Below are 14,341 nucleotides of genomic sequence, written 5' to 3'. Positions count from 1 at the left end.
ACTATACTGCTACTATTAGTACTACTACTACTGCTGCTGCTGCTTTTACTTTTACTACTACTACTACTTCTACTGCTTCTATTACTACTACTACTACTACTACTGCTACTACTAATACTTTTTAGATACACACAGAAGTCAACACATGAAGTAAGAGTTTATGGAATAATGTTTCAAAAAACAGCTCTGTAAACTCTTCTTCTTTCAGTGATGGTCACGATTCAAAACCTAAAATCTAAAACACGTTTGTGGAGTTTTTTGAGTTTATTCTCTGTTTATTTCATTCCACACGTGTAAGTTCATAGTTTTGATCGGTGAGAATCTATAACGTAAATAATCATGCAAGTAAAGAAGAAACAATTTGGAAAAGAGTGTCCAGACTTTTGACTGATAGCGTGGGTCTGCCGGACTGAGGACTGTGGACAGATTTGCAAAATAATATTAAAAACAAGGATTCTGTTGAGACGGAGCGTTGTAAACAGCTCCAGGAGGATTAACACGTGAGAAAAGACGGAAATATAAACACATAAACTAATACAAAGGATCCCATGTACTTCAGAACGGGTTTGTGGAGAACAAGACACTGTAAAGGCAAATCTCAAAATGCTCTGTTCCACCTTGTGATGTCATGCGGTGGTTGTTTTCAGCTTAAGTTAGTCAAGTTAACAGCTCCTTTTACTTTTAGTTCAGCAGAGAAGAGATTGGCAAGTCCTGGTCTGAAATGATCCAAACGACTCTACTAAAGGTATATACAGTGGAGCACTTCCTGTATCGCCACATGACATCACAAGGTGGAACAGAGAACTCCCCTTAAATATGCAGGGTTTTGCGCGTTAAACAAGTGTGAGTGAAACAAAACACAACTCCAGGTCTGTTTGTGATGAGAAAACAACATTATAACGAATCAGAAAATAAGGTCATATGGGCCCTTTAAACGTGCAATGTATAACTTTGATTTATTGATTTCCCTGGAATGTTCCATGGCGTTAAACATATGCATCTAGCAGTTACCGTATTTTTCGGACTAAAGTGTTCAGCTCCAGTCTAATGAAGTGTGCGATGCTGGCGGTTATAGGGGAAATCTAAACAGAATGTTGCCCTTACTGAAAAATGTAAAGGTGGGCGAGGTACAAACCTGAGGCACACTGACTGAAGACCGTATTTTTCGGACTATAAGGCGCACTTAAAATCCTTTAATTTTCTGAAATATTGACAGTGCGCCTTAAGTATTAATTCTGGATGTGCTTACTGACCTCAAACCGATTTTATGTGGTACACGGCGCTCAGAAATGTGTCAAAATGTTTTAGTATGACTTTGGTAAACTACAAAGCCGCATCACAAGGTGGAACAGACCATTTTGAGGTTTGGAGATGCGGACAGACTAATAAAGTGTTGCTAAAACATGTGTGAATGAATCCCCTACAGATTACAGATTACATACCCCAAAATCTAGTTTGTAACGTAATCCATTAAATTACTTCAGGTGAGTAATGTAATCTGAATACTTTGGATTACTTGATATTGTCATGTTTTTTAAAACTACACGAATGTACCAACCACATCCTGAAAATTCTTGTTTGTTCTCTTCAAATTGTCTGTTGAGCCCAAGTCTCCATGAACAGACTTTTGTTTGTTGTAGAGAAGCAAAGACGAAGACGAAGATGTTTTATCTGCTAAAAGACACAAAAAGCCCAGTCTGTCCTTAACCAGATTAAAAATATTATTGATAGAAAAATGCTTTTTATATGAGGTCACTGCCGCCTTAAATTATGTCCACCCTACTGTAGGGTGTCATTGTTTAGACCTGGTTTAGATCTGGTTTAGTCCTGGTTTAGTTTTGGTTTTAGTCCTGGATTTTGTTCTGGCTTAGTCCTGGTTTTAGTCCTGGTTTAGACTTGGTTTAGTCCTGGTTTAGACCTGGTTTTAGTCCTGGTTTTAGTCCTGGTTTTTAGATCCTGGTTTTAGTCCTGGTTTTAGTCCTGGTTTTAGTCCTGGTTTAGTCCTGGTTTACCTGGTTTAGGTTTAGACCTGGTTTAGTCCTGCTTTAGATTTGGTTTTAGTCCTGGTTTAGACCTGGTTTTAGTCCTGGTTTAGACCTGGTTTTAGTCCTGGTTTAGACCTGGTTTTAGTCCTGGTTTAGACCTGGTTTTAGTCCTGGTTTAGACCTGGTTTAGACCTGGTTTAGTCCTGGTTTAGCCCAAAATGTGAGAACAGGAACATACCGCAGTGTAATCCATTTATTTCAGCAAAGTAACTGTAACCGGATACAGTTACTCATAATTTGTACTCTGATTACTTAACTCTGGTACATGTAATCTGTTTCTTCACAAACACAACAGGATTAACAGGACTCTAACATGTCTAAAAGCTCACAGGAGAGAATTTTGTGTAATACAGGACTTTTAAGTTTAATGAAAATTGCAAGTGTCAGAGAGCAGCAGGTTTAAGAGAATCTGTATTAAACTATCTCATTTAAATCTTTTTATCAGCCCACGTCCAAAGAATAAAAGTCTCGGAGGTGAGCGGAGCCCGCGGCAGAAAATCAGACTTGTAAAGAAGGACTCATGAATACGTTTAATTACTCTGAAGTGACTTTAAACTTTGAAGTGGGTGAAATGGAACCCGAGCGTTTGCCTAAAAACTAAAGAGAATCAGTGAAGTCGGAGGAGAGCGTGACTTAAAGGTTTTATGTTACACAAAACGGACTCTTGTGAGCTTTAAGTCGTGTTATAACGTTCAAGATCCTCCAAAACAGACCTGGAGTTGTGTTTAGTTTTACTCACGCATATTGGAGCTTCTTATTTGAACCTCAAAACGCTCTGTTCCACCTTGTGATGTCATGAAGCCGTAATTTTCAAGTTGACATCTGCTTCTTCAAGGTCTTAAAAGTCTTAAAAAGGTCTTAAATTTCATGTTCCTAAATTAAGGCCTTTAAAAGTCTTAAATTCTGTTGTCCAATACTTATTTTTTTCACAAAGGTCTTACATTTCATTATCCTATTTTTCTGTAAACTCAACCGAGCTGCAGTGTGATGTTAAACGGAGGGAGGAAAAAAACAACAACATAACGTGAAAAGAACGTGAATGAACTAATTTGGAGTATGCGAGTCTGTGAATCATTTGTTAATTCATTTTTCAATATAAAACCAAAAATAAGAAAACGAAAAAGCAACAGTTTTCTTCATTATTTGTCTCCAAAACCAAAATGAAAAAACAGATAACGATTTGTTTTTTCAGTTTTTGATTTTGTGTTTAAATGAAGAATGGAAAAAATGGATAACGGTTTACGTGACGTCCGTGACTGCGATGCTGGATTTTGCACCGAATACGAACTGAACCAGGACTGATTCAGGACTGAACCAGGTCCGGGACCAGACCGGGACCAGAGCAGACTCAGAGTTTTGACTCCGAGCCTCCGCAGGGTCTGAGTCTCAGCTTCGAGCTCTGGCCCTGCCGTGGGCTCCGAGCCTCCGGGTCTGGTCCTGGTCTGGTCCCGGTCTGGTCTCGGTCTGGTCTCGGTCTGGTCTCGGTCTCGGTCTCGGTCTCGGTCTCAGTCTCGGTCTGGTCCCGGTCTGGTCCCGGCCTGGTCCTGGTCTCAGTTCTGATCTCAGTCTCGGTCTGCTCCGGTCTGGTTCCGGTCTGATCCCGGCCTGGTCCTGGTCTGGTCTCGGTCTCAGTCCCAGTCTCAGTCTCGGTCTAGTCCCGGTCTGGTCCCGGCCTGGTCCTGGTCTGGTCTCGGTCTCAGTCCCAGTCTCAGTCTCGGTCTAGTCCCGGTCTGGTCCCGGCCTGGTCCTGGTCTGGTCTCGGTCTCAGTCCCAGTCTCAGTCTCGGTCTAGTCCCGGTCTGGTCCCGGCCTGGTCCTGGTCTCAGTTCTGATCTCAGTCTCGGTCTGCTCCGGTCTAGTCCCGGTCTGGTCCCGGCCTGGTCCTAGTCTGGTCTCGGTCTCAGTCCCAATCTCAGTCTCGGTCTAGTCCCGGTCTGGTCCCGGCCTGGTCCTGGTCTGGTCTCGGTCTCAGTCCCAGTCTCAGTCTCGGTCTAGTCCCGGTCTGGTCCCGGCCTGGTCCTGGTCTAGTCTCGGTCTCAGTCCCAGTCTCAGTCTCGGTCTAGTCCCGGTCTGGTCCCGGCCTGGTCCTGATCTGGTCTCGGTCTCAGTCCCGCTCTGGTCCCCGTCTCAGTACTGATCTCAGTCTCGGTCTGCTCCTGTCTGGTTCCGGTCTGGTCCCGGACCTCGGATCAGTCCTGGTTCAGTCCAGGAAACGGCTGTTATCCATTTTTTCCCATTTTTCATTTAAACACAAAATCGAAAAATGAAAAAAAAACGAATCGTTATCTGACATAAGCTGAACCGCATCAGCGCACAAGGAGCGAACTGTTTTTTGAGCGCTCAGTTTATGCAAATCAGTCATGTGGTTTTAAGTCTCTTTTCTATAAAACGTAAACAAATGTGCTCAAAGCTGTGTGGATAAGGAAGACTTGCAGACACAGAAGCGACGTGTCTGGACGCAAATCATGTCCGATACGGTGATTGGTTTCAGCCTAAACGTCGTCTTAGTGAACTACTGAGCAAAACTAACATTATGGTCACGAATAAAACAGAAGTAATAAAAACCACATTATAAAAAGTTTGGGAGGTTTATAATAAATAATGTGCTGCCTGCTTAACTGTTGTTCAGTTCGACTAAAGTAGTTAAAGGTGCATTATGTAACTTTTCTAGTGGGGAGTTTGTCTTGCTGCTCTGCTCGTCTCCATGGAGATATTTTATGTTTTATGGTATAATATTGAACGTAACAATCCTGCATTTACTCAAGAATAGTTTTTTTTATTTTTTTATTTATAATTTGTCAAATTTAAGGGATTGGATACCCAGAACATCCACAATAAGATAGATACAGAAAAAAAATAATTTAAATAAAAAAAAAAAAAAAAAATAATAAAAAAATAAAAAATAAATAAGTAATAATAATAATAATAATAATAATAATAATAATAATAATAATAATAATAATAATAATAATAAAATAAAAGTTGGGGGGTTAGGGAGGGTGTGTGTGTAGTACAGAGTTTCTCAATGCAGTGACACAAACATCTGCATACACATATATTTTGACATTGTCCAAGAGTATTCTCAAGAATTGTTTTTGAATGCTGAAAAATACCTTTAAATCACTCATTGTTACTACGAGCGGGCTTGCCTCTCCACAGATCTGACCCGTAACTCCACTTGTCTCCGTGAACGCAGATAAATTCAAGGTCATATAAATGGCACGGACACTTTTGCCTTTTTAAAAACTCTACTTATTGAAAATCAAACACCTGAATCTAAAAAACTTACTCGGTTGTGTTTTCTGCATTGTGTTAGTAACTACTACGCGTTCTTCCATAGACATACATGCAGTGCCCCCTGTACATGTGTGATGATGAAGAGCTGCGGTGCATTAGTTTCGTTTTGGTTCCTGCTGACAGAGTCTCGTCATCAGCTGTTTGACTCCACACGGATTTGTCTTCGTCTGTGACTCGTTTAAAGTACAACAGGAAGAAGAGGAGGAAGAGGAAGAAGAGGAAGAAGAAGAGGAGGAAGAGGAAGAAGAAGAAGAGGAGGAGGAGGAATGTTAAAAGGGACCAGACAGAGACAAATGATTCGGTTTTATCAGTGACAGAAAGAGAGAGAGAACTTTGACCTCTGCAGTGAGCAGAGGAGAAAAAGAGAGAGGGAGAGAAGGAGGGGGGGAGAGAGAGGAAAGAGGGAGAGAGAAAGAACAAGAGGGAGGGAGAGAGACCAAAGAGAGAGGGATAAAGAGAGAGAGAAAAAGAGTGAGGGAGAGAAAGAGCGACAGAGTGGGAGGGGGAGGGAGAGAGAGGAAGAGAAAGAGAGGCAGGAAGAGAGAGGAAAGAGGAAGCGGGAGGAAGAGAGAGAAGAGGGAGAGAAGAGCAAAAGAGAGAGGGAGAGAAAGACAGGGAGGGAGAGAGAGGAGAGAGAAAGAGCAAGAGAGGGAGAAGGAGAGAGAGACAAAGAGAATGAGAAAGAGAGGGAGAGAAAGGGAGGGAGAGATGGGAGAAGGAGGGGGAACGAGGGAGAAAGAGGAGAAAGAGGGAGGGAGGGAGGGAGGGAGAGAGAGAGAGAGAGAGAGAGAACAGAACAACTGTGAGGAGAGGGAGCAAAAGACAAACAGAGAGAGACTGACCTTTGACCTGTGCCGTGGCCTCAGATCAAGTTTAGATCAGAGAGAGAGAGAGAGAGAGAGAGAGAGAGAGAGAGAGAGAGAGAGAGAGAGAGAGAGAGAGAGAGAGAGAGAGAGAGAGAGACCCCAGGCCCCAGCAGCTGTGAGGAGAGAGAGAGAGAGAGAGACAGAAATAGAGAGAGTCAAACACTAGTAGATTGTGATTTCAGTCCCTTTTGTCATTTATGTTTAACTAACTTATCTTTCTATGTTTCTTCTATGTTCTTTCTTCTAGGTTCTTCTACATTCCTTCTATGTTCTTCCGTGTTCTTCTATGTCAGGAGGGTCAAACTCAAATTGACAGAGGCCAAAATTAAAAACAGGGACTAAGTTAAATTTCACTGAAAAATTTCTACATCTGCATGTTTTCTCTTCTTTCGAGATATTTAATGTTAAACCTTTTCTTATTAAAATAAATGTTTAATACTGTATTTTCCGGGCTATTAGTCGCGCTCTTAAGCCTCTAACCGCATCAAAAAACGACTGCGTGCCCCACAATCCAGAGCGCCCCATACACGAATCCACTCGGGTGTCCCAGCACGACTTCAGTAAACTACAAAGCCGCAAACACACACGGAGCAGACAGAGACCGCACAGAGAAACACACCCACAGACACACTCATCACTCCACGCCGACAAGGAACGGAACGGAGGAACGAACCGAAAAAGCGAGCGCAATGTGCCACTTCTAGACACGACTGAACAACTGAGTCACTGCGAACACGCCGACAATCCGTTGGTCCCAGACAGCACCTCCCTACACGCCACAACTGAACAAAGCCCAGAGTCACCGTGAACGAACAAACAAACAAAACCACTCACCCATCACACTGTTGTGTTTCCTTTAAAGTCCAGTGCGGTTTATTTGTGCAAAAAGTTTGAAAACAGACCATTTAATGACAGAGCGCCTTATAATCCAGAGCGACTAATAGTGCGTAAAATACGGTAATAGTTTTGCTTCAACATTGAATCCAGAACAAGCAAACTATAAAATAATCACAAAACTGTTAGTAAATAATGTCTCTATAGTCTATCTGTAGTTGGGTGCAGCTCTAATACAGATTTGATATGATCTCACGGGCCAAATTTGGCCCCTGGGCCTGAGTTTGTCATGTCTGTTCTATGTTCTTTCTACGTTCTCTGTGTTTTTTCTAGGTTCTTTCTATCTTCTTTCTTCTAATTCTTTGTACATTCTTTCTGTGTTCTTTTTTCTGTGTTATTCTGTCTCTCTGCTCAGCTCTTTGTGTCGTTTTTATGCAGTTCCAGCTCTTTATGGTCAGATCGTGGCAAAACAAAGCTCAGTTTAAATTGTAACAAATCTCCAGACAGAGCAGTGCCTCCAGTTATCACCACACGTCGAGGGAACGTCGACGATATCAGCTGCAGAGTCTGACTAACTCCCGACATGCGGGCCCCGTGATAAATAAATCTAAATGTAGGTCGCCTCTGCACCAAAATTAGACCGGTGTCCACATTTAACTCCACTCTGTCCACTTCACCGAACGTCCCATTGAAAATCACTCGAAGCCCTCAGCGTCTCCGTCACCGGACACTTCCCCTCGTGTCCGACCCGCTCCACCTGTTACGGGAGAAGTTTGCACAGCTGTGGCCCTCCTAACCCCGTCCGATTTAAAAGAGCTCGTACCCAAACACTCCAGCGAACGCAGACTTACTACCCTCTTAAAAAAACATCGCATCGTTAAATTGTTAAAATGCCTCAAGCTCAAAATATTCATCTCAATTTCAGCTGTTGTGGCAAGTTTACAGTTTGTCGTTCGGGTGTTAAAAAGGTTAATTAACACCAGAAAATGTTTTTGTTGTCCAATCACTGCAAAAAACTAAATCTAGTTAAGTTAAAACGACTGGAATTTAAAAAGTTTGATCATGATTTGAGTAAATTTCACTTGACAAGTAAAATTGTCGCCTTCTAGTGCCTCCACTCAATTTCTTTTCTCTCCAGCGACATATCCAGTCATATCCATTGATTTTGGTTGGATTTTTATAATTTTTTCTGTAGAATGACTCTACTGTTTGGTGAAAAGAGTGGCAGATTGGCTGATGTCAAAACTTGGGGGAATAGTTGATGAGGTAAAGATGAAAATATTGAAAAAAGTGAAAAAACACCTTATTTTGTTGCATTAAATTGAGCCAAAATCATGTAGAAATGTGTTTTAAGAATTATTTTTTCCACATGTGTTCTTTGCATCTGGAATGCATTTACTGACAGCTTACCCAACCCACTGAGGATTTCAGGAAATTTTTCATTTTTCAAAATTTTTTGTCAAAAAATGAAGGTTTTTTTTTTTTTTTTGCAATACTTCCAGAAGAGCAGACCCTCCAGTTATTGGTCCTTAGGTCACAGTTAACAGAAAAAAACACAAATAAAAAGTATGGCAGATGATGTCAGGTTTAACCCATTTTATTGAGCTTTTGAGACTTTGGCTCCCCGACTATCCGGAATTGGAATGCACTAGACGGTTCGCAAAAACCCTGAAAGTGGAAATCAGTGAAGAGACATACATTGTTGTTGGCAACGTTGTTGACAACGATTCCCGAGATCGAGGATTTAAAGCTGGAACAAAAAGAATGTTTGGTGAAAGACGTTATTGTCGCTCTTCCTACGGGATTTGGTGCATTACATATGTCATAACCAAATAGCAGCGATTGGTTAAATAAAAAAGTACCCATCTACCATCTAGCGAACGAATCCTAACACTGCGGATGATGATCATTCATAAAAAAAAAAAAAAAAAAAGATCATCATTTAAAAAAAAAAAAAATATTCTTTTGGTGATTCTGGAATTTCTGGGTTTTTTTTGCAAGTGACATCAAAAAATATTTTTGGAAATTTCTTTTGGAATTTTGAAGAATTTTAACTCAGACTTCACCCTCACGCTCTCCTGGGGTCACATAGACCCGAAGAAATGTTTTTTTTTCCTTCCAGGTCTCTTGGGGCGGGTCAATCAGACCCAAAAATGTATTTTCTCTCCTGGCGAGAAAATGATCTTGCTCCATGGACACATAATTTCACTACTTTTAAGTCATTTTCTGATAGATTTAAGTGTTTATGTCTTTAATTTTTGCCAAACTTTTTTGCAGTGTAGCTCCCATATTACATGTAATTTGTCTTTTACCCAAATTTGAATTTCAAGTTATACATTTTTCTTAATTTTGGTGATTTTTTTTTTTTCTCCATTGGCAGAACTTTCCCGTAGTATAGTCAAAATTAAGATGTGTTTTCTTGTTTTAAGCATTTTTAACCTTTCTGTTATTTTTACTCCTACTGTTTAATTTAACCCAGTCAGAAAATTTCAGATAATACATAAAATCTTTAAAACAAAACTACTAAAAACACAAATTTATTGATATTCCGACTTTTGGTGATAGCCTGATTCATCAGCCGTTTCACTTTATGGAAACCGTCTGATCTCGCAGCATTAGGATTCGACAGTAGGCGGGTACTTTTTATTTTATTTAACCAATCGCTGCTATTTTGATCGTGACGTATGTAATGCGCCGCCAGCAGGGTTAACTTTTCCCAAATCCCGTAGGAAGAAGGACAAAAACATCTTTCCTCTTGATAAAATTCACCAAACCTTCTCTTTATTCCAGCTTTAAATCCTCGATCGAATATATGTCTCTTCGCTGACTGGCTGGTACCCGGACTCGCACTTCCGGGGGATTTTGCAAACCGTCTAGTGTATTCCTGACCTAGTTGCTGGAGAGAAATGAAATTGAGCGGAGGCACTAGGTGGCACCACTAATTTAACCCTAGATATTTCTTTTTATGTCTTTTTTTACGGTACATCAGTAGGGTTATTCCCAGACCGGACAGCGAACGCTCCATGACGGGTACATGGATCACACATGGATCACACATGCAGCTGGGACAGGCTGGAGTTTATACTGGGAATCAGGTGTCAAAGCTACTGTACCCAGCAGGGGGCATCACAGGGGAGGGAGGGGGCGTTACAGGGAGGGGGAGGGGGCGTCGCAGTGGAGGAAGGGGGCATCTGGCGTCGTAGGGGGCTAAATAAGTGCTAAAGGAATGCACTGGGGAATCTGAGAGGCCCGTCGTTTATAGAGTGATCCAATTATAAAACTATGGCGTGCATTAGATGTCTGAAATGTTTGTCTGTAAAAGTGCACAGCGGGAATATAAATAGAGTCTAAAAGTGCAGTGCGTAACATTTCTGGTGACGACGTGGTGATGCCTGGTATGTCCCACAGTCCGGCATTAAACATATGTGCTGAGCTTTAAAATAAGAGATTGTATTACCTGAAAATACTTTGAAATACAAACAGAAACTAAACACAGGGTTCCCACTCTTTTTCACTGACAAACTTTCAAAATTTTTCCATGACTTTTTCATGACCTAAAGTGAATTTTCCATGACTTTGCAGCACCTACATGTGTAGAATTGAGCATACTTTTAGGGCTAAATATGAAATGTTAACCTTTTCCTCATCTTCCTGTGTTCTTTTTACAATCTTTCTTCTATGTTCTTTCTATGTTGGTTCTGTGTTCTTTCTATTTTCTCTCCATGTTCTTCTAGGTTCTTTCTGTGTTCTTTCTGCATTCTTTCTACGTTCTTCTATGGCCCCGTCCACACTAGTCGTATTCAAGTCGTTTTCGTTGTGGATGCAGTGTTTGTCCACACTAATCTGATGGAAAACGACTCCAGAGACGGAACAATCTGGTGCCTCCAGCTCCCACGAATTCATCTGAGTACAGATCTGATCCAGCACTGTGTGGACGCCTGAAAACGTTGATACACTGATGTAGGTCTATGTACCACGAAGTAATTCACCGCCAAAGTGCTAAGAGACTAGAATATATGTCCATTCATATAAACGTGTGTCTGTGTGTACGACCTGCAGACGTATAATCTCTGAAAAATTTCAGATGAACCATCTCCAACGCGACAGAAACACATAAGAGACTCACCATCAGCAGAACACCCCTCTGTCACCATTTTGTTTAGGTCAGGCATGTCCAAACTACGGCCCGTGGGCCAAACGCGGCCCTCGGACAAATTTTTCTTGGCCCTCAGGCTTCCAGGTGATTTGGCCCAAATTACCTTACATCAATTAAAAATGTACTTTTTACTGCAAGTTTTTTGAGAATCTATCTTGATAAAGCCAATATTGAATATTTAGTTTGTGGTTTTAAGGATCTCGGCGTGACTAAAGTCTGATGGCTCATTCTAACGTGTCAAACATGCACATATTGCAATTATTCACTGTGTTGAGCTCCAGTCTACGTCCCTCGATCGGCCCTCTGCTTCATCTGTGTTTACGTATGTGGCCCTTGATGAAAAAAGTTTGGACACCCCTGGTTTAGGTGTTCATGTGGGAATTGAAACAGAGAACATTTGCTTGCAGGAAATTCCGAAGGTAATATTTTATATCGTCTTGAAATATAAATATTATTACTGAGGGCGGGGTGGAGGTGGGGCGGAGGCGGTGGAGTGGGGAAAGGGTGGCTGGTGTGAAGCACTTTCTGCTACGTCAAACGCGTCATCGTTGTAGCAGCTTTAGTTCGTTGTCATGTGGGAGGGTGGCAGAAATACGCTGCAATCTGTTAAAAAAACATCGAATCAATCTAAAAACCACTTCGGCGACAAATACAAGGCCCACACATCACTCTTAAGGGGCGTTCACACCAAAGCGTCAAAAAACGCCTTGATGCCTCTATTTGGACGCGTTTGCATTTGAGTTTAGACGCCCCCGACGCGCGTCTTTGACGCCGTGGACAAACGGGACAAAAATACTTGACGCGCGTCCGTTCCCCTGGAAACAAGAGCCCGGTCCCAGTCTTTTCCCGAAACAATATCAGACCAGACTGATAGAGACTTTAGTGTTTTTATGACATAAAACATCAGCGGAGGAGATCGGGTCGACGACTGGGGCGTATATATATTTATACTCCGCTAATGACGCTGGATCAGTCCCGGTCTAGTCCTGGTCTAATACCGGTCTAGTCCTGGTCTAATCACGGTCTAGTCCCGGTCTAGTCTCGGTCTAGTCCCGGTCTAGTCCTTGTTTAGTCCCGGTCTAGTCCTGGTTTAGTCCTGGTCCCTGGTCCTGGTGTAGTCCTCATGATCGGCTCGGTGATTTGGTGTATATATTTATTCTCCGTTCATGTTTGTGGTTCTCGTTCTGGTTCTCGGGTCTTTCTTCCTGATAATAACGTCGCTGCGTCACTGGATACTCGTCCCTGATTGGTCGACACGGCGCGTCTGACGCGAAAAGTTCAGCATTTTCAACTTCTTGACGCTGACGCTTTGGACGCGCGTCTTGGCCGCTGACGCCAAAACGCTCAAGACGCGCCACGTCGACGCCAGATTCGCGCCGCGCTGACACCGAAAACGCGCCGCAAAAAAGCAGGACGCTCTAGTCGCGCGTCCACATAGACTTTACATTGAAACTGGACGCTTTGACGCCTTGGTGTGAACAGCCCTTTAGAAGGTAGAAGGCTCTGAAAAGCTGATTTTGCATGAGATGGGCCCTTTAACTTCAAAACTACCACTTCATGACATCACAAGGTTTAACAGCATTTTGAGCTTTTGGAGACGTAGAGAGACTAATAATGTAACGTGAACGAAACAAAACACAACTCCAGGTCTGTTTTTGAGGCAGTAACAACATTAAAACACGGCGTGAAGCTCGCAAGAGTTAATTCCGCGTCATATCGGAGCTTTAATTTCCTGGCAGGATTCCCACACTCGCATCTTGACATTCGCCCGTCAGTCTTGGAGGGTTAAGGTTAAACTCGATGACTGAAACACGACGCTGACGCTCCGGCATCAACACAAATCTTGTCTGTCACGTTTTTATGACGCTGTAACTCCACATCTGTGCATCTCTAATCAAAACCATCTCTTTGTCTGCGCCGCGTTTTCAACACCGAAGAGCAGCCATATTTCACCGCTTCCTGTTTACATTACACGACTGGACTTTATTAAACAGAAACACAGTAAATCAGTCATTTCGCATTGGAACATGTGGAGGCTAAACCAGGCGCAGATGAGTGAGGAGATGGGTTTCTGCTGCCAAGTCAAGATTCACTGTTCAATATACGGTGTTTATAGACGTATGCTGTGTCTTATAGGATACAGGCCAGTGCGGTTTATGTGAAAAAGCGCACGGTTTGAACAAGATGGAGCGGCTTTTGTGGTTAAGTAAGAACAATAGGTAACTGCGATTAACAAGTAACAAGTGCTGCTACTGTGCAAGTCCGTCACCAGGAGTTTGATTAAAGGGACAGTCCGGAATTTTGGACATAGGACCTCATTTCCTACTTGAATGTGGAGACGCTTTTAAAAATATTCCATCCAGTCCTTGTAGTTGCAGAGGTCACTGGTGCTAGGCTAGTGCATGTCAATGGCCATAGTTCTCCTGCCGCTAAAAACAGTCTCACCCACTCGGTAACACTTTATAATAACTACACCTTATTTAGCCTTAATAAAGCATGAACAAAGACTTAATCAATAATGATTCACGCTTAGTAACTACTTAATTATTACCTGAATTAGCACTTAAGTTGCACTTAATTCGCCTGTGCTGTAAATAGTTACTCAATTCTTCTTAATTACTCATGAACTAACCATTTCCATGTTTACAAATGCATATTAAAGTACATATTTGAACATTTATTAATGATTAGTAAGCCATGAGAGAATGATTTACTAATAATGCAATGATAATCCAGGCGGCTGTTATCTGTTAGTTAAGTCTTTCTGAGAGCTTTTCTAAAGTAAAGGCTAATTATGCTTTATTGAGCATTTGTTAAGGTCGGTCAAATTCCCGAGAAACAATAATGCATTATTAGTAAATCATTCTCTCATGGCTTACTAATTCTTAATAAATGCTCAAATTTGTACTTAAATATACATTTACAAATGCACACAAATGGTTAGTTCATGAGTAATTAAGTAAGAAATACTTATGAGTAACTATTTACAGCACAGGCGAATTAAGTTCAAGTTAAGTGCTAATTCAGGTAATAATTAAGTAGTTACTAAGCATGAATCATTATTAATTAAGTCTTTGTTCATGCTTTATTAAGGCTAAATAAGGTGTAGTTATTATAAAGTGTTACCATCCACTCCACAAAACA

The sequence above is a fragment of the Boleophthalmus pectinirostris genome, unplaced genomic scaffold, assembly GCF_026225935.1.
Source record: "Boleophthalmus pectinirostris isolate CB_2022bp ecotype Guang Dong unplaced genomic scaffold, ASM2622593v1 HiC_scaffold_18, whole genome shotgun sequence".
Taxonomy (NCBI): Eukaryota; Metazoa; Chordata; class Actinopteri; order Gobiiformes; family Gobiidae; genus Boleophthalmus; species Boleophthalmus pectinirostris.
This window is presented reverse-complemented; position numbering follows the sequence as displayed.